We start from the raw sequence: 20,377 nt of genomic DNA on the forward strand, positions 1-20,377 counted from the left end.
ACTTTCATTATTCTTTGTTTTCACCTTAATTATTGGGGATTGGTTCGATTATTGGTTATTAACAAAGTTTCTCTAAGATGTTTTGTTTTATTTTATTGCATTTTTGGATATCACATTTGGGAAGATTAAGAGAAGATTTTCCCCAGATTGCACTTCATTCAATATCAGAATATGATTTATTTTTATTTTTCACCACTTTATATAATAAATTGATATAAGTTGTATTTAAATTCTGTAATATTTTTCATTGGATAGAACCCTCTAGGTCTTAAATATTTCCTATTTATTTGTATTAATAAGATACCAAATGAAAACCTATCGCTACAAAAACATAAATATGAGAAATACTTTAGAGTACCTCTTAACCAGTGCGGTCATACAGTGGTTAAGATAATTCAGAATCCAACACCCCCTCCCCCCCAATGTCTGAGCTTGGGAGGAGTTACTTATTAGCATATCCACTCCCACAATCCTCCCTTCCACTTGAACTAATAATGATGCGTCTCTAGAATCCTACCCAGCATCCGATGTAAGGCGATCATTGCTTGACTAACAGACTAGTTAGCTTTGCGCAGTGGCAGTATCATAGCCAATGAGGTTTATCCGAGGCGTGATTATTGCTTATTGAAAACTTTTCCCAATACCCCGCCATGATGACTTGAAATATAGTCAGCATCGGCAATTTTTGACAGTCTCTCTGGAGACTGAATAAGATGGTAAAGAATAGATAAACTAAAGTAGTTATAATTGAGTGTAGTGATAGGAAATCTAGTTCATTTTGGAGATTAGTTCATTCTTATCTAGTTCACTCAGAAGATTAGTTCATTTAGGGGTTCTCATTTATTTAGTACATTCTATAAAATGATAGAATCTGATTGGTTGCTATAGGCAACATCTCCACTTTTTGAAACTCGCAGCTTGATAAATTTACCTCTTAGTTCAGTTAGTTCATGATCTGAATAACTCAAAAGAGCCAAATGAACTACTGAGTGAGGAGAATGACTAATGACAATATAGTTGAGTGATCAGTTCCACAGAGTCCCACACAATATCTGAACACAGCAGTGTCATCTGTGGTAGTTTAGAGGTACTGACTCATAGCAGTGCTGCTGTATTAGCACCTACAAACCCAGTAGCCGATTTAGCACAGATAGGAAGTGTAGAGAGAAGGGTGTTCGGGACCCAGTACCAAAGCCAGAATTAAGACTAATAAAACAGTGATTTTATCACAAAAAAGGTGAGTAGCAGGAACACACACACACACACACACACACTCTCGCTCACACTTAGGGGCATAATCAATTGTCGTCGGAAATGCCAAAAATCTTGCGGTCCGCGCATTATTACCGTTATTACGGTAATAGTGCGCGGGAAAAACTTTATTACGGTAGTTTTCTCGCTGGATTTCAGCTCGCGGCTCCCTGAAAACCAGCTAACTACTACCGTTATTTTACGGTAGTAGTTTTAACGCCACGGAAACCCACGACAATTGAATATGCCCCTTAGACTTTAGCTAGTCAGTGCAATTTCAGATTTATCTTTTTCTAATTAGATTTGCATTTCATGGACTGTGTTGTACTTTCTACTTTCCTTTTACAATTAGGAACTAAAGAGCCAGTGTGAGTGAGACAGTGAGTATCAAGAGATGGTTTAAGATTGTGAGATGAACGCATGTTTAAAGAGGTTGTGAACGTGCTGTGGGTAGAGAGAGGTTGAAGAGGTGAGCTAAACATAGGCATGTAATGGGGAGGAGTGGTGAACTGGGCAGGGAAAAGAGTCAAGGGGGCATACTGTAGGACGAGGTGATGGTATGAGTACTTTGTCTTTGGTTATAGGGAATAATGAACCGAGAGTGGATTGGGGAGTGAAGGAGAGGGGTGTGTGTGTGTGATCTGGCATGAGGATATAGTTTGTAGGATAGTGCCGATTTTGTTTTTGAAGCAGATGGCAAAGTGATGGACTATGAGAAAGGAAGAACTAGGGGATGCATGTGGCCAGATATTGAGAAGCGTGGAATGTTCAAATTCCACCAGCTGGTGTCTGCTTCAGGGAAAAGACAGAGCCCGGATAGCTCAGTCGGTAGAGCATCAGACTTTTAATCTGAGGGTCCAGGGTTCAAGTCCCTGTTCGGGCGTTTGCTTTTACATAAAATATATGTACAGTTTAAATAGATACAGTATATCTTTAATTAACACATAAATCTAGCCTAAAGGAAAGCCCAAACAGTGCAGGGTAGAGGCCACAAAACTCCTATGATTGACTAAAAGAGCAAGTAACATCCAGATTAGCAGTGCTTCTGGAACTGTACCCGTCCACCTCTATGGGGAAGGATGAAATTTCCCGACATCACTACCCCCTCGTGGTTGCGAGCTGGGCCCGCAGGGTTGGGAAACGTTACAAACGCTTACTTTTATGGGGAGATGCATACATACAGATTAGCCTAATATGCTTCACCGCCAAGGAGCTGAAATAAGCAATCTGCTGCAAACAATGCATAGAATAGAATCTAATGTGAAGAGGCTTCCCCTAAAAATAATACAGTCTTACAGTCACCCCCACCAGACCGATAGGAGGGCTCATAAGACCACTGCCTGCCCAGATATATATATATATATTTTATTGAAAGCCCGGTAACAGTGCTTTCGGGCCCTAATAAATGGAAAAAAGTGCGAAACTTAAAAAACGTGTACTAGGGTGCGGTTCTTGGTCCTCCCCAAAAAAGGTTAGGCGCTAGTCCCCGACCCCCGGATCCTAATGGACCCTTAGGGGGCAAGGGTCTTCAGACCCCCTTCGCCACAAGGCTAGGGGAGTCCCTTTCAGCCCTGGGATCCACTGAGGCTTCACCCAGGGCTCGACAACTGGCTCACCCCCGGAAGGATGAGCAAACGATGGGGTTCAGGGGGGCAGGAACCAAAAGGCCACACAGCCCCCCCCTAGATCTTAGGGGCTCAGAGCCCAAGAGGGCCTACCCGCACCCTTAAAAATCTGTGAAGCAAGCAACATAAAAGTGAAAGTGACAAACAAGAAGTGTAATAAATAAAAAAGTGCCCCAGCCTCATGGTTGGGCTATTATAAAAATGTTCTCGCCAAGCCATAAGGCCTGTGCAAAGAATAAAAGGCGTATATTGAAAGTGGTAAAACGTGCTTGTGCCAACATAATCACAGTGTATCTGTTTTAAGGTCTCCTGACCTGTGATTTTTTTGGCACCCCGGAACGCCACTCCGGGGGCACATTAATCCCAGGCTTTCAACACAGCTCACCCGGCCCTTGACCGGAGGACCAAGTGCAGCTCTGCCACAACTGCACTTGATCTTAGCCAAAGGCCGAGAAGCCCAGATATATCTATAGGACCAAGAGAAAGGCAGAGAGCATTCCTGCAGCATATAAGCTTCACATTTCTGACTGCCGCCTATACTGTTCCTTAATACTCCTCACATTAATGGTGAAAACAAAAAACACAACATTAACTGGGAGGAAAAAAAAAAAAAAGGTTATGACATACAGTACATTAGAGAGAGCAGGAGGGGGAGGGGAGAGGAGAGAGGGAGATGGGAAAGTTTATTACCCTCCTGATGTTGCTGCTGCGGTTTCTGCTTCCTCTGAACTGGTCTAGGCTGCAGAATCTACTTTCAGGTAGACCTTTTCCTGCTGCTGCAGCCTACGTTTGCCAAGCCAGAGGTTTCATGCCGTTTTTCTGGTCTCTCAGCTTTCACTGCCTACCAATAATTCTTCCAGATGGCAATTGATGCGAAGGTGATGTAGAATAGGCCCTCGATGTAGCTTTGAATGCTGAAGGTTTAGCCTTCGAAAAGCCCTATTGAAATACCATCTTCTTTCCAAAGGTCTTTGCTGTAATATCTGGGACCCTTCCTTACAGACTGGAAGAGAGACTGATTGTGAGGATTAAAGCACAGAGCGAAATCAAGGGTGTCCCCAAGACAGCGAGTTTGGGAGACTGATAAAATTGTGCTGTTGACAGCAAAGGAAATTTGAGGGGAGGTGGTGCGAGAACTTTTGTTTTGTACCTACAGGGGAAACACACTAGAAGATGTATGGATACAATTTAGAAAAAAGAAAAAAAAAATACTGGTTATCCCACTGGAGTGGCCTGAGGTGTTCCACAATGTAGGCCAAATGCTGAGGGTACAGCTGAGTACAGAAAGTGTGGGGGGTTTAGTAACATGCAACGGAGTACACAGAGTTTGTGGGCTCTGCCTGGGTAGCGCGTAGTGTGTACGGGGGTACACAGATGTGTTGGCACAGTTTGAACAGCGCGTAGCGTGCAATGAACAAATGGATACCATGGAGTATGCTGCACTGACCCTGTAGAACAGAGATAGAAAGAAAGTGCAGCTGCGTACACACAGAGATGACACCAACTAGCAGGCAGGATTGGCACAACCAAATATACCCCCACTGGACTTCACCAGGGATCCCAGCAAGAGGATGTAGACTTTGCTTTGTGAGGACCCAGGTTGTGACCAATTTGGTTCCCTCCATGAAAGCAGCAGAGTACTTAGCTGGTATGATGAACAATCTGCTGAAAACACAGCAGATGGAAATGCAGGTATGTGTGCTGCTGTCAGGAAGACACATGAGTTGAAAAATACGAATGGATTCTAGTATAGTCCTGGAGCAGGAGTATTGATGTTGGTCACAATTGATTGATACTTGGGCACTTGAGGAGTTTACAAAGCAGGTTATTATAGTGACTGATTGACTGGTGATTCCCTGCATGTGTCTTCAGTTCTGGGGGTTAGTGGTAACACCTGAGAATGGTGTTATGTCAACCAGGAAACAACTCTGTCATAAAAGGCCAATGAAGGGAAGGGTGTGCATGAGTGTGATCAATAGTGTTGGAAGTGGCAGAAAGATAAGAGGATGAGTATGGAGAAATGACCCTTAGATCTTACTGTAAGTAGATTGTTGATCACTTTTGTAAGGGCAGTCTTAGTGGAATGTTGAAGGCAGAGTCCAGATGCAGAAAGTCTGGAAGGTAGTGAGAAGGGAGAAAGTGAGATTTGTGGATGTACAGAAATCATTCTAGTAGTTTGGTGGCAAAAGAAAGCAGAGAAGTGAGGAACTTGGAGAGGCTGGATCAAGAGATGGTTTAAGATTGTGAGATGAACGCATGTTAAAGAGAGTGTGAATGTGCTGTGGGGAAAGAGGTTGAAGAGGTGAGCTAAAGAGAGCATGCAATGGGGGGGTGGCAAACTCGTCAGGGAAAAGTGTCAATGGAGCATGCGGTAGGGCGAGATGATGGTATGAGTGCAGAATCATTGACTTTGGTTATAGGGAATATTGAGCTGAGATGCTGAGAAGGTAAGTGGTGTGTGGGGAGTCTGGCATGAGGCAACATCTTGTACAATGGTGCCAATTTTGTAAATTCATGGCAAATTCATGGCCTATGAGGAAGGAATAACTAGGTGTTGCAGGTGGGCAAATATGCAGAAACCTGGAATGTTCAACTTCCACCAGCTGGTTTCTGCTTCTAAGGAAAATTCAGAGCCCGGATAGCTCAGTCGGTAGAGCATCAGACTTTTAATCTGAGGGTCCAGGGTTCAAGTCCCTGTTCGGGCGTTTGCTTTTACATAATATATATGTACAATTTAAATATATACAGTATATATATAAATAACACAAATATAGGTTAAGGGAAAGCCCAGTGTGCAGGCCACAAAAGTCCTGACTGGCAACAAGAGCAAGTAATGAGTCCAAAATACAGGTGGGGTGAAAGGGTTGATATAGCAATTTTATTCAATTTAGCTACTTCTGCCATCTATTAGGATACTACTTATATGTGTTTGAAACCAAGGAAGAATGTTATTTATTTTTTATATACCTTTTTTCATAAATAGTAAAATAAAGAAATAAAACTGTATTTTATTAATGCTACCAAATGAGAGCCCAAGAATAACAATCAAATATGTTTTAAAAAACTAACAAATTAAAAAGCTATTCTCCGTCAAACTGATCACATTATAAAAATGTGAAAATTGTCCTGGTTATGAAGGGATAAAGATAATTTTAAACGCCATACCCTTGCTTAGGAAGGAACTTTTTGCTTCACTTTGATGCTATCACATGTATATCCATCACCCTTTCACAATTTCTTTGAAACAACAGGAGTTCAGAGCCCATACATTGCCATCATTACACTCAATTATAATTACTTTAGTTTATCTATTCTTAAACACATTATTCAGTCTCCAGAGAGACTGTCAAAAATTGCCGATGCTGACTATATTTCAAGTCATCATGGCGGGGTATTGGGAAAAGTTTTCAATAAGCAATAATCACGCCTCGGATTAACCTCATTGGCTATGATACTGCCACTGCGCAAAGCTAAATAAGCTATCGTCAAGCAAGGATCACCTTACATAGGATGCTGGATAAAATTGTTGAGACACATCATCATCATTAGTAAACAAACAGTTGAGGATTATGGGAGTGGATATGCTAATAAACCACTCCTCCCAGGCTCAGACATTGTCTTTTATGGCAGACAAAATGAATGGAGACATGAAAACAAAGGGTATAGAGGACCCTGCTCATTACAGAGCTTACATTCTAATTTTAAGAGGGCACAGCTGAAATGAGGAGCGAGTGTGGCTCAGGGTGGAGATTGGGAGAGTTGTGAGGGTGCAATATGTTTGAATAGTGTTATCGAGGATAACCTCTAAAAAAGAAATGGGTTTTCAAGGAGCATCTAAAGATTTCAAGGCTGTGGGAAAGTCTGATTGAGCGTGGTAGGGAATTCCATAAATGTGGAGCAGCACTGGAGAAGTCTTGTAGGTGGGAGTGAGAGGTGGTTATCAGAGACAAGACAAGAAACAGGTCAGAGGTAGATCTAAGAGGACGGGAAGGAGAGTATTTTGATATGAGATTTAATGTATGCAGGGGTGTTGTTGTTGAGGGCTTTGTAGGTAAGGGTGTGGTGGTGAGGTGGTGTGGGGAACTTGGCGGGAAATACAGGAGAGAATGATCAGAGATTGAACTGGGGAGTGTAGAAGAAGGTAAGTGATATATTGAGTCTGGCATGAGGAAATACCTTGTTGAATGGTGCAGATTTTGTTTTTGAAGTAGGTGGCAAAGTAATGGGCGGAAGAAACATCATCTTTGTACATCATCATTAGTTCAAACTGAAGCTGAGGATTGTGGGAGTGGATATGCTAATAAGCCACACTCTTGAGCTCAGACATTGCTTTTAATGGCAGTTCATGCCTCAGGTCATTGATGAGAGTGACACAGCAGATGTGGAGCAGCTAGAGAAGAAAATCAGTCTTGTTCCCGCATTAAGGGTGGATTGAAGCGGGGATAGATGGACGAGGGGAATACCAAATAGGAGGTATTCCAAAGGCAAGTCCAAACTTATACCCGACACCTACAAACCATATTTAACCATTTTTGGATTAATGATTTATTTAATTTAATCCATTCTCTCTAAATAAATATCAACTAAAAGCAAGCGCCCAAACAGGGACTTGAACCCTGGACCCTCAGATTAAAAAGCACACTCTCCCTGCCTGTCTCTGCTGAACTGATCTGCATTGTGGCAGGAAGAGTTTTCAAAAAGGGGTCGGAGACTAAATTGCCCTGGGAAAATATATTTTTATCTAGATCCGCCCCTGGCAGGAATGCTCTCTGCCTGTCTCTAGCTCCTATAGACATCTGGGCAGGCAGTGGTCTCTTAAGCCCTCCTATTGCTCTAGTTGGGGTGACTGTAAGACTGTATTCTTATTATGGGAAGCCTCTTCACATTAGATTCTGTTCAGCTCCTTGGCGGTGGAGCATATTAGGCTAATCTGTGAATCTGCATTTCCCCTTTAAATGAGCATTTGGAGCGTTTCCCGACCTTGTGGGCCCAGCTTGTGATCACCAGAGCAACATAGATGGAAGATTACATCTCCTCCATAGAGGTGGAGAGGCAGCCCTGCTAATCTGGATGTTACTTGCTTTTTTTTTGCCAGTCACATGACTTCTGTAGCCTCTACACTGCACAGTGTGGGCTTTCCCTTAGCCTATATTTACAAGTTATTTAAATATATACTGTATCTATTTAAACTGTACATATATATTATGTAAAAGCAAACGCCCGAACAGGGACTTGAACCCTGGACCCTCAGATTAAAAGTCTGATGCTCTACCGACTGAGCTATCCGGGCTCTGAATTTCCCCTGGAAGCAGACACCAGCTGGTGGAAGTTGAACATTCCAGGCTTCTGTATACCTGCAACTAATGGCGTCTTTTTTCCCTTTTTCACATTAATGTGAGAAATACAGATAGCTCCTTGGCGGTGGAGCATATTAGGCTTATCTGTAAATATGCATCTTCCCTAAAAATATGATCCCGCGAGCCCAGCTTGCAACCACCAGGGCGATAGTGATGGTGGGAGATTTAATCTCCCCCATAGAGGGTGGGCAGGCACAATTCCTGCAGCGCTGCTAAGCTGGATGTTACTTGCTATTTTTGCCAGTCAGACTTTCGTGGTCTGCATGCTGCTCTATTTGAGCAGGGTGCAGATATAGGTTTAGCCTATATTTATGTCTTATTTAACTATATACGGTATATATTTAAACTACATATATATTATGTAAAAGTGAACGCCCGAACAGGGACTTGAACCCTGGACCCTCAGATTAAAAGTCTGATGCTCTACCGACTGAGCTATCCGGGCTCTGAATTTTCCCTGGAAGAAGGCACCAGCTGGTGGAAGTTGAACATTCCAGGCTTCTCCATATCTGCCTACATGCAACACCTAGTTCTTCCTTCCTCATAAGCCACGACTTTGCCACAAACTTCAAAAACAAAATCAGCACCTATCTACAAGATGTCTCCTTATGCCAAACTCCACACATACCACTTACCTTCTCCTACACTGCCCAATCTAGTCTCTGTTCATTATTCCCTATAACCAAGAGTAAAGTTTCTGCACCCATACCATCATCTTACCCTACAGCATGCCCCCTTGACACTTTTCCCTGTCGAGTTCACCACTCCTCCCCCCATTGTATACCTATGTTTGGCTCACCAATTCAATCTGTCCCCCCCACACCACATTCATATCCTCTTTAGACATGCATTCAGCTCACAATCTTAAACCAATTCTTGATCCAGCCTCTCCAACTACCTCGTTTCTAACCTGCCCTTTGCCACCAAACTACTAGAGTGACTTCTGTACATCTACCTATCTCACTTGCTCTCCTCTCATTAACTTCTAGACTTTCTACAACTGGGCTCCCTCTTCAACATTCCACTAAGACCGCCATTTACAAAAGTGATCAACAATCTACTTACAGTACATTCTAAGGCTCACTTCTCTATACTCATCCTCTTGGATCTCTCTGCCACTTTCAACACTATTGATCACACCCTTCACTTCATGGATGTACAGAAATCAGTCTAGTGGCAACGGGCAGGAGAGAAATGAGGAATATGGAGAGGCTGGATCAAGAGATGGTTTAAGATTGTCAGATGAACGCATGTTAAAGAGAGTGTCAATATGCTGTGGGGAAAAAGAGGTTGAAGAGGTGAGCTAAACATAGCATGCAATGGGGAGGTGGTAAACTTGGCAGGGAAAGTGTCACTGGAGCATGCTGTAGGGCGAGATGATGGTATGAGTGCAGAATCTTTGACCTTGGTTATAGGGAATATTGAGCTGAGAGGCTGAGTGTAGAAGAAGGTAAGTGGTGTGTGGGGAGTCTGGCATGAGGAGACATCTTGTACAATGGTGCCAATTTTGTAAATTCATGGCAAATTCATAGCCTATGAGGAAGGAAGAACTAGGTGTTGCAGGTGGGCAGATATGCAGAAACCTGGAATGTTCAACTTCCACCAGCTGGTTTCTGCTTCTGAGAAAAATTCAGAGCCTGGATAGCTCAGTCGGTAGAGCATCAGACTTTTAATCTGAGGGTCCAGGGTTCAAGTCCCTGTTTGGGCGTTTACTTTTACATTATATACAGTTTAAATATATACAGTATATATGTAAATAACACATAAATATAGGTTAAGGGAAAGCCCAGTGTGCAAGCCACAAAAGTCCTGACAGGCAATAAGAGCAAGTAATGAGTCCAAAATACAGGTGGGGTGAAAGGGTTGATATAGCAATTTTATTCAATGGAGCTACTTCTTTGAAACCAAGGAAAAATGTTATTTGTTTTTTATATCCCTTTTTTCATAAATAGTAAAATAAAGAAATAAAACTATTTTATTAATGCTACCAAATGAGAGCCCAAGAATAACAAAATCAAATATTAAAAGACTAACAAATTAAAAAGCTATTCTCCGTCAAACTGATCACATTATAAAAATGTGAAAATTGTCCTGGTTATGAAGGGGTAAAGATAATTTGAAACGCCTCTTGCCATAGCCTTGCTTAGGAAGGAACTTTTTGCTTCACTTTGATGCTATCACATGTATATCCATCACCCTTTCACAATTTTTTTAAAACAACAGGAGTTCAGAGCCCATTAATTGCCATCATTACACTCAATTATAATTACTTTAGTTTATCTATTCTTAACCACATTATTCAGTCTCCAGAGAGACTGTCAAAAATTGCCGATGCTGACTATATTTCAAGTCATCATGGCGGGGTATTGGGAAAAGTTTTCAATAAGCAATAATCACGCCTCGGATAAACCTCATGGGCTATGATACTGCCACTGCGCAAAGCTAACCAGTATTTCATCAAATGATTATCACCTTAAATAGGATGCTGGATAGAATTGTTGAGACATATCATCATCATTAGTAAATGTACAGCTGAGGATTATGGGAGTGGATATGCTAATAAGCCACTCCTCCCAGGCTCAGACATCGTCTTTTATGGCAGACAAAATGAATGGAGACATGAAAACAAAGAGTATAGAGGACCATGCTCATTACAGAGCTTACATACTAAGTTTAAGAGGGCACAGCTGAAAGGAGGAGCGAGTGTGGCTCAGGGTGGAGGTTGGGATAGTTGTGAGGGTGCATTAGTGTGAATAGTGTTATCGAGGATAAGGGCACCACTAAAAAAAAAAAAAAAAAAAAGAGATGGGTTTTCAAGGAGCATCTAAAGATTTCAAGGCTGTTAGAAAGTCTGATTGAGCGTGGCAGGGAATTCCATAAGTGGGGAGCAGCACAGGAGAAGTCTTGTAGGCGGGAGTGAGAGGTGGTTATCAGAGACGAGACAAGGAGCAGGTCAGAGGTAGATATAAGAGGACGGGAAGGAGAGTATTTTGATATGAGATTTTATGTATGCAGGGGTGTTTTTTATTTAATTGAAAGCCGGTAACGTGCTTTCACCCTAGTGCTCAATAAAAAAAGTGTAAAACTTAAAAAAAACATGCATAAGGGTACGGATTCAGACCTTTCTTAAAAGAGAAAGGGACCCCTTTATCCCCGACCCCCCGGTGCCAAAAGGCCCCTTAGGGGAGCAAGGGTCTTCAGACCCCCTTCGCCGCAAGCCTAGGGGGGGTCCCTTTTGCCAAGGGTTCCGCCAAAGCTTTCCCCTTGGCATTGTAATCTTCTGCCTCCCCTAAGGGGAGACCTCAGATGGTCCAGGGAGGTGGTAGCCACTGGGACCACACCACCTCCCCTAGATCTTCGAAGATAGGACCCATAAGGGCTGCCGTACCTCCTCCAATCGGTGAGAAAAAAAATGACATAAAAATAAGGCAAGTGACAAAACAGTGAGGGTAAAATAAAAAGTGCTGTGCAAAGCGGCCCCAGCCTTTCAGACGAGATGATAAAAATTGTTCCTGCCTAGCCAGAAGGCCGGGGCAAGGAAGAGTGGGTAGCTGAAGTGGGGTTTGTGCTCTGTGCCATCATCAAGTGAGGGTGCCAATCCCCAAGTGAAGTCGGGCACCCCTGGGTCAGCAATCCAGAGACACTAGTTCCTAGCTTTCGAGCTACCGGTCTTCTGGCCAGACCAAGCTTTCCCATGGTCCTTTCAGGTGCAGGTACTCACTAGATCTTAGCCAAAAGGCAGAGAAGCGGGTGTTTTTGTTGAGGGCTTTGTAGGTAAGGGTGTTGTGGTGAGGTGGTGTGGGGAACTTGGCGGGAAATACAGGAGAGAATGATCAGAGATTGAACTGGGGAGTGTAGAAGAAGGTAAGTGATATATGGAGTCTGGCATGAGGAAATACCTTGTTGAATGGTGCAGATTTTGTTTTTGAAGTAGGTGGCAAAGTAATGGGCGGAAGAAACATCATCTTTGTACATCATCATAAGTTCAACTGAAGCTGAGGAGTGGATATGCTAATAAGCCACACTCCTGAGCTCAGACATTGCTTTACATGGCAGTTAATGCCTCAGGTCATTGACGAGTGACACAGCAGATTTGGAGCAGCTAGAGAAGAAAATCAGTCTTTTTCCAGCATTAAGGGTGGATTGAAGCGGGGATAGATGGAGGAGGGGAATACCAAATAGGAGGAGGTTGCAGTAGTCAAGGTGGGAGACGATGAGTGAATGGATGAGATTTGGTTGCATCTTGGGTAAGAAAAGGGGCATACTGTATCAATATTTCAAAGTTAGAGGCCACAGGAATAGAAGAGAGACAGAATGTGAGGAGAAAAGCAGAGGGTGGAGTGAAGGGTGACACCAAGGTAGTGGACTTGGGGAAGCTGAGGAAATTGTGGTGTTTTGACGGTGAGCGAGACTGGAGGGGAGGTGGTGACCACACGAACAGGGAACATGATAAGCTTGGTTTCGGACATATTGAGCTTTATGTAGTGTTGGTAGAACCATGTGGAGATCGCAGAAAAACAGTTGGTCAGATGGCATAATAGAAAAAGGGAGGAGAGGTAGCTATGGGTGTCTTCAGTGCAGAAGTGGTACCAAGGCCAAATGAACAAATTACTTAACCAAGAGAAGAGGCGAACAGAGAGAAAGGTGGAGGGTTGAGAACATAATCTTATGGGATCCCATATGATAGTGGGATTGGATGGGTAGGACATCAATCAGAAATAAGTAAGAAGCATTCAATTGGACTGAAGAGTGACTGTACTGTTGGGTCCACTTGGAGCGCACTCCTCTCCATTACCTCAGCTCAACTCTGGCTCCATTACGTGGACACTGGACTGGACCCCATGCATCCATTAACCAGCTATTGACCCAGTCTTACACTGAGGCCCACTGAAAGGAGACTGTGTGCAGCGTGCGTCTGAGAGAGCCCACAGGTGAGCAGCCTACTATAAGTTTGCATTAATCCATACTAGTTTGGGGCTATAGGTCACCCACCCTGGCCTTTACTTACCATCCGCTGCAGGACTTGCCCAGTTATACTTACCTGCCCTGGTCAGACAAATCAGCACCTCTAGTGTTCACGCTGTAACTTCTTTATAGATCCACGCTCTGATTCACTTGCAGGTGTCTGCTGCCACCCAGTGGACACACAATTCATTGCAATGTAATGGTTCTGGGCCAGTTGCTGAATAACAGAGAACTTAGCTCCAGTTAATATATCCATGTAATATACAAGATGCGCTGACCACCGCCCGCATGTGTCCTATTCTGCCCGGCCGAGCAAGGCTCGTTCATAGGATCAAGCCTCAAGTTGTGTCTGTATGATTCCGTTGAAAATGAGTGACCCCCCTTATCTACATTTCACTGTTGGGATATCTCCTTCTACTTCATCTTCATGCATCTACCTGGATAAAGCCATTAATCTGCCAGCTATTCTCATATACCAAGGTGATCTGACAACTCACCCATATGGCGCCCAAAAGAATCAAAAAGATTAAAAATCTCAACCCGTCTAGCGCAGCCTCGCAGCTCCCCTTCTTAAAGCAAAATAAGCATCGAACTTCGCCACCCCCCCCCCCTCCCAGGGAAACAGAGAGTGGACGGGGAAAACGATCCTGAGCAGCTTGACATTGCTGTGGTGTCTACTCCACCTCCTGGGTCCTCTACCAACGTGATCGATCATGAGGCTCTGTTTTCCTTTAACCCAATGCAAACTCTGTTAACCACCTTGAAAGCCGACCTATCAGCTGAGCTGAGAGCCTCCATGAAAGCCATCCAATCAGATGTTGTGGCACTGGGCTCCAGGACGGTTCATCTTGAGAATAAATCGGAGGAACTGGTCTCTTCGCACAACGAACTTATTACATCTCATGAACAACTTGAATCAGAAGTTATCACCTTGAGAGATAAGTTGGCGGATATGGAAGACAGATTGCGTTGTAATAACCTCAAAATTTGGGGAATACCAGATCAGATTTCAAACGCAGATCTACTATACTTTGCCCCCAACCTTTTCCAGAAACTTCTCCCTTCGGCTTCCACACAAGACTTATCCATTGATCGCATACACCGTCTCCCTAAGAAGAAGAGGGCACCGTTCCCAGAGATACCTTATTATGCCTTCACTTCTTCCATATTGAGGAACGTACTCTGCGGGCGGCCAGGGAAGCGGAAGGCAGTTTTTGAAAGCTGGATGGGAGAGGAGGTGGATACAGAGAAACAAATGCTGAAAGTAGTTTGATAGGCAAGATGAGAACCAGGATAGGACAGTGTCCTAACAGTGTTCCTAATATTCTGTTGTCATTTCTGCAAAGAGCCAAAACATAAGTATAAGTAAAAACTGGCATTATTTTGGGACCCTCTCATATACCAAACAAGTGAACAAAGTATATAAAAGTAGTATCCCTGTACACAACAGAAGTAGGTCCACTCAATACAAATGTTTAGTGTGAAACCAAGGAAATAAAAAAAAATCATACACCATGAAAAAATAAATAAAACTGTATTTATATATGCTACCAAATGAAAGTCACATTACAGCATAATTACTTCTTGTTTCAAGGCCAGTACTACAGACAGGTCCGAGGTACTGCTATGGGCAGTAAGGTTTCCCCTAGTTATGCAAATTTGTTCATGGCAGACTGGTAAAATACTCAGATCTGGGCGAACAACCCATACAAAGACCAGCTGTTAAAATGGCACATTTACATGGGCGACGTTGTGTGTACCTGGACTGATTCTTTGGAAGAACTTAACCACTTCATTAAGTACATTAGCACAAACAACTTGAACCTCAACTTCATAGCCAACATCAGTATAGTTTGAATTTCTCGACCTACAAATTTAAGTGAAAAAATGAAAACTACAAACAAGGACTTTTATGAAACCAGTGGATAGACACACCTCTAGTGACCATCATAAATCTTGGCTAAACAACATTCCAAAAGGACAATTTAGTAGGATGAGTAGAAATTGCTCAGACATCGCTGAATTTGAAGCCCAAGCAACATCATTAAAAGCAAGATTCAAGGATAGGAAATACAACAATGAGGCCATAGAAAATATTAAAGCACTGGACGGTTTCTTGGTACCAAAAATCAAGATGATTGAAAATGAAAACAGGGCAAAAGTGGACTGCATCTAGTGTTACACTTGTACATGTGTATGGTTATATACTGTATTGTGTGTTTACCATTTCTCATGTTGCATACTGACACTTCACATAAGTTATTTGACACCTTTGTTATTGTTATTTAACATTATTTGCGCCTCGGGAAACCACTTCTGTTAGAAAATTCATCTGTCACATTGTAAAAATGTAAAAAATGTCCTGGTGATGAAGGGGGAAAGCACCCTGTTATTAAGTGTTAAAGATAATTTTAAATTCCACTTCTGCACCCTTGAAAAACAAGAAACTTTGTTGTTTCTCTCTGACGCGATCACATCTTATCACAGCTATTTCTGTCATTCCTTCCAAAATTTGTTTGAAACATCAAGAGTTCAAGGCCCATTCCTTGCTTTCCGGGAACCACCTGCTAAACTGATCTGCAATATCAATTTCTCTTCCAAATAATAAACTAGAGATAAGCTAGGTACACAATACAGAAAACGTCTCCCGATGTTATTATATTATCATCATTTATTTGTTGGGTGCCACAAGGTTTCCGCAGCGTCGTACATAGTACAAACAGTAGACCATACAGGGTTAAACAGTACAGAACAATAAACACAAAGTACCAATGCTTCAGTAACTCCGGGACAGCCGTATGGAGTAAGGACAGAGCAGAAGAATAGGTATGGAGACACGAGGGAAGAGGGGCCCTGCTCATAAGAGCTTACATCCTAAGGGAGGGTGGACAAATCAGACACGAGAGGGAGCTGGTGATGCCAGGGGAGAGAAGAAGGGGCCAGGGGAGAGAGGGAATATCGGGCAGAGTAGATGAGGGGTTAAGTGGATGGTTGATAAGCTTTGAGGAACAGGTGAGTTTTAAGTGCTCGTTTGAAGGAGCACAGATTGGGAGCGAGACGAATGGAACGAGGGGGGTCATTCCAGTGCAGGGGGGCAGCTCGGGCGAAGTCTTGGATTCTGGAGTGGGAAGTGGTAATTAGAGAGGAGGAGAGGCGGCGGTCATTAGCAGAGCGCAGGGACCGGGCAAGAGTGTGAATGGTGAGGAGGTTGGAGATATAGGGAGCAGTAGACAGGGAGAGAGCCTTGTAAGTGGTGATAAGGAGTTTGAAGAGGATTCTATAGGGGAAGGGGAGCCAGTGTAAGGCATGGCAGAGAGGGGAGGCAGAGGAGGAGCGGTGTGAGAGAAAGATGAGTCTAGCAGCCGCATTGAGTACAGAGCGGAGGGGGGCGAGATGTGAGAGGGGGAGGCCAGTGAGGAGAAGGTTGCAGTAGTCGAGGCGGGAGATGATGAGTGCATGGATGATGATTTTGGTGGCGTCTTGTGAGAGAAAGGGTTGGATGCGGGCGATGTTGCGCAGTTGGAAGCGACATGTGTTATCTTTAACGATTTTACCAATGACTGAAAGTCCGGATCAGCATGCGATTCATGCGTACACACTATACACCTTGTGCTCTTCATCTGTCATAACCATCTACTGAAAAAGTCATGACTCTACAAATTCTATGGAGATCTGCTTACACTGCTGCTCTTGAGGTCATACACACTTCAGAATTTGCCCAACATCGTTCCATCACTTACAGAGATATTTAGTCCGGTTCTAAAAATCAAATGAAACGATACAATGCGCTTTGGTACAATAAAACACGTTCATGGAAACACATGCATTAATGCAATATTGGACCCAACTGTCATTTATCATGTGAAAAACCTGTAGTTGTAACTAGCTATAGGATGCATCAGAAACACAGTTTAGCTCTAAACTTATTAAACTAAACAGATACTAACGATAACTAATTTATCTTAGCTATTATTAAACATATTTTTCAGTCTCCAGAGAGACTGTCAAAAATTGCCGATGCTGACTATATTTCAAGTCATCATGGCAGGGTATTGGGTAAAGTTTTCAATAAGCAATAATCACGCCTCGGATAAACCTCATTGGCTATGATACTGCCACTGCGCAAAGCTAACTAGTCTATTAGTCAAGCGATGATCGCCTTACATCGGATGCTGGGTAGCATTGTAGAGACGCATCATTATTAGTTCAAGTGGAAGGGAGGATTGTGGGAGTGGATATGCTAATAAGTAACTCCTCCCAAGCTCAGACATTGCTGTCTATGGCATTTACTGCTTCAGGTTGGCATTGATCTGAGTGACCGAGACAAAGCAGCCCAGCAGGAGACTTTTACCATTGAAGAGACCTCAAAATGTAGGCGTGTTTTGAACTTGTTAAATAAAAAATAAGAGTTCTTTTACTTTCTTTTCTCTTCACTAGTCTGAATTTTGTCAGAGGGGGAGAAAGTTGGATTCTGAACTATCTTAACCACTGTATGACCGCACTGGATAAGAGGTACTCTAAAGTGTTTCTCATATTTATATTTTTGTAGCGATAGACTTTCATTTGGTAACTTAATACAAATAAATAGGAAGTATTTAAGAGCCATACCTTTAACAAGCAAATAACTTTTTGTTTCACTTTGATGCCATCACATGTATATCCATCACCAATTGACAATTTCTTTGAAACAGAAATTTAACTCCCATTTATTGTCATATTATCATTACACACAATTATAATTATTTTAGTTTATCTATTCTTAACCACATTATTCAGTCTCCAGAGAGACTGTCAAAAATTGCCGATGCTGACTATATTTCAAGTCATCATGGCGGGGTATTGGGAAAAGTTTTCAATAAGCAATAATCACGCCTCGGATAAACCTCATTGGCTATGATACTGCCACTGCGCAAAGCTAAATATGCTATCTTCAAGCAAGGATCACCTTACATAGAATACTGGCTCGGCTTGTGGAGACACATTAGTTCAAGGGAAGCTGAGGATTGTGGGAGTGTATATGCTAATAAGCTACTCCTCCAAAGCTCAGACATTTCCTTTCATGGCAGTTTGTGCCTCAGGACATTGATGAGTGAGACTGAATCACAAACAGTAGGCGTGTGCATTTTGACCTACTAGAAAAAAGTCACGCAAGTTATTTAATCTATTTTCTCTACACTGGTCTTAACGTTATCACGGATGCAGAAACTCACATGGAATTGTTTATTTTATACCTTGTCACTTTAACTTTTATGTTTTTTTCACGGATCTGGGGGTTGCGGTAGACCCTTATAGGCTCTGCAATTCCATGACGAATAAGGGTGTTGGCCTTGAGGTTCCCACCCCCAAATAATTTTGATGCCCTACCTTGCAGGGGTGAGCAAGTTTATGGACCATGGGAAGCTTCAGTAGGTCCTAGGGTAAAGGGACATTTTAGTCCCCAGGGTTTGGATACAGCGACCCTTCTTTACTTTTGCACTTTTTTCCTGCACTTGGGGCATGAAAGCACTTATCCCAGGCATTCAATTAACAAAAAAAAAAAAAATTGGAGTGTATTACATATCAGATTTGTGGGGGACAGATCAGGGTTTCATTTGGAAGCATATACTAACAAACACTGCTTTATTTTAATTTTTCACTGCGTAAAGAAACAGGGCAAAATACAAACATTTACATTTTACCTCAATATCACGCATAGCAATATTAAAATAACTAGTTATACTGCATAAATATGACCCAAGATGTTCTTTTCTCTATCCTGGTTACACAGACACTACATGTATGTACAAAATATAAATAACAGCACCTATGGCTTCCAGCAACCGGCCTATTGGTCAGAGGACCAAGTGCAATGCTCCTACCCATTGGGGCGTCTTTAAGCCCCACAGCATATACCATACATGCCAACTCTCCCGGAAAGTCCGGGAGACTCCCGAAATTCGGGTCAGTCTCCCGGGGAAGCTGGCTCCCGGGCAAGCTGGCATTTCTCCCGCATCCCAATCTCACACCGTGAATCACGCCATTTTGGAGGGTGGGAGGGGGCGGGACGAGGCCAATCGGGTCATTTTGGCCCCACCCCCCACGACGCAAATTACGTTTTCCCTCCTGCCCTCAAGTCACGCACCCTCTCCCGGAAACAAGTTTCCGGGAGTTGGTAAGTATGGCATATACACATCTACACAGGGCCGGACTGGGACTAAAAATCAGCCCTGACATTTAAAAATACACAGGCCCACCTCAGTTCCAGTAGGAAAGAAACTGTGTGCCGTCGCGCAGCAGCGGCGCCGAAAAAGGGCGTGACCGCATTGTGTTGTGGGTGTGGCCAACATGGGGCATTGATACATACATTATAATAAAACAATACATTTATCACGCCCTCCCACCCACATCACACCACCCCCCCAGGCACATTATGACTCCCCCAGCCCACTGTACTTATCTATGCTTCTGGTGCTGCTGACATCCATCAGGGTGGGAACTTCCTGTAGAATGAGCAGGGAAACTCTTTGTCTCACAAGATTACTAAATCTTGTGATACTTCGAGCTCCTCGGCTTGCTCTGCAGGCTGTGTCCTGTCCAGGAACTGGGAGCAGCTATCAGGGCCCCTATTATGTACCATGGTTATCATTTTAGACAAATACACACGCACTACTGTTAGAAGCACACAGCTCTGCCTTCACAAGCAGTACGTTGTGTAGCAGGACATACAGTCAGGTCCATAAACATTGGGACATCGACACAATTCTCATATTTTGGGCTCTATACACCACCACAATGGTTTTGAAATAAAACTAACAATTTGTCACAGGTGGGACAGTTTAAAAAAAGGTTAAAATCCCAATAATGCAACTGTATAATTCAATTAATGATTTTTAGAGGTAATGAACTTAAATGCTAACTCCTAACCAACTGTACAACTAACCTCCAAAAAAATATTTCACTACAAAAACAAATTGTGTTTCTTGCCTACGGCCAGGACAAATAAAGCATTCTGTTTTTGCATGTTAAATACTATACATAAACTTACCTTTTCAAACAAATTCTCATATGAATCTTGAAGTAAACACTTTAAACAACGTCCAGACTCACTAAGAACTTGCAGAACATAAGCAGCTGATGCATATGCAATGGTGGCACCTTTGGAAACAACTTCTTCAGTTAGCAGCTATCAACATATGAATT

The 20,377-nt window shown here is 42.9% G+C and overlaps 1 long non-coding RNA gene and 9 other non-coding genes across 10 annotated transcripts in view; 3 read left to right on the top strand and 7 right to left on the bottom strand.

Moving 5' to 3' along the window:
• Positions 1-20,377, bottom strand: part of LOC142151305 (uncharacterized) — a 130,641-nt gene that overhangs the window by 9,270 nt on the left and 100,994 nt on the right. The gene's annotated exons all lie outside the window — the stretch shown is intronic.
• LOC142155908 (U4 spliceosomal RNA) lies at positions 564-704 on the top strand. The gene has a single exon (XR_012691993.1). It is a non-coding gene; the product is annotated as a U4 spliceosomal RNA (small nuclear RNA).
• On the top strand, positions 2,062-2,134 carry TRNAK-UUU (transfer RNA lysine (anticodon UUU)). Its single transcript has one exon. It is a non-coding gene; the product is annotated as a tRNA-Lys (tRNA).
• TRNAK-UUU (transfer RNA lysine (anticodon UUU)) lies at positions 5,509-5,581 on the top strand. Its single transcript has one exon. It is a non-coding gene; the product is annotated as a tRNA-Lys (tRNA).
• Positions 6,208-6,348, bottom strand: LOC142155913 (U4 spliceosomal RNA). The gene has a single exon (XR_012691998.1). It is a non-coding gene; the product is annotated as a U4 spliceosomal RNA (small nuclear RNA).
• Positions 8,094-8,166, bottom strand: TRNAK-UUU (transfer RNA lysine (anticodon UUU)). The gene has a single exon. It is a non-coding gene; the product is annotated as a tRNA-Lys (tRNA).
• TRNAK-UUU (transfer RNA lysine (anticodon UUU)) lies at positions 8,606-8,678 on the bottom strand. Its single transcript has one exon. It is a non-coding gene; the product is annotated as a tRNA-Lys (tRNA).
• LOC142155975 (U4 spliceosomal RNA) lies at positions 10,537-10,677 on the bottom strand. The gene has a single exon (XR_012692057.1). It is a non-coding gene; the product is annotated as a U4 spliceosomal RNA (small nuclear RNA).
• On the bottom strand, positions 17,188-17,328 carry LOC142155978 (U4 spliceosomal RNA). The gene has a single exon (XR_012692060.1). It is a non-coding gene; the product is annotated as a U4 spliceosomal RNA (small nuclear RNA).
• On the bottom strand, positions 17,975-18,115 carry LOC142155909 (U4 spliceosomal RNA). The gene has a single exon (XR_012691994.1). It is a non-coding gene; the product is annotated as a U4 spliceosomal RNA (small nuclear RNA).

Source organism: Mixophyes fleayi, chromosome 4 (genome assembly GCF_038048845.1).
Source record: "Mixophyes fleayi isolate aMixFle1 chromosome 4, aMixFle1.hap1, whole genome shotgun sequence".
Classification (NCBI taxonomy): Eukaryota; Metazoa; Chordata; class Amphibia; order Anura; family Limnodynastidae; genus Mixophyes; species Mixophyes fleayi.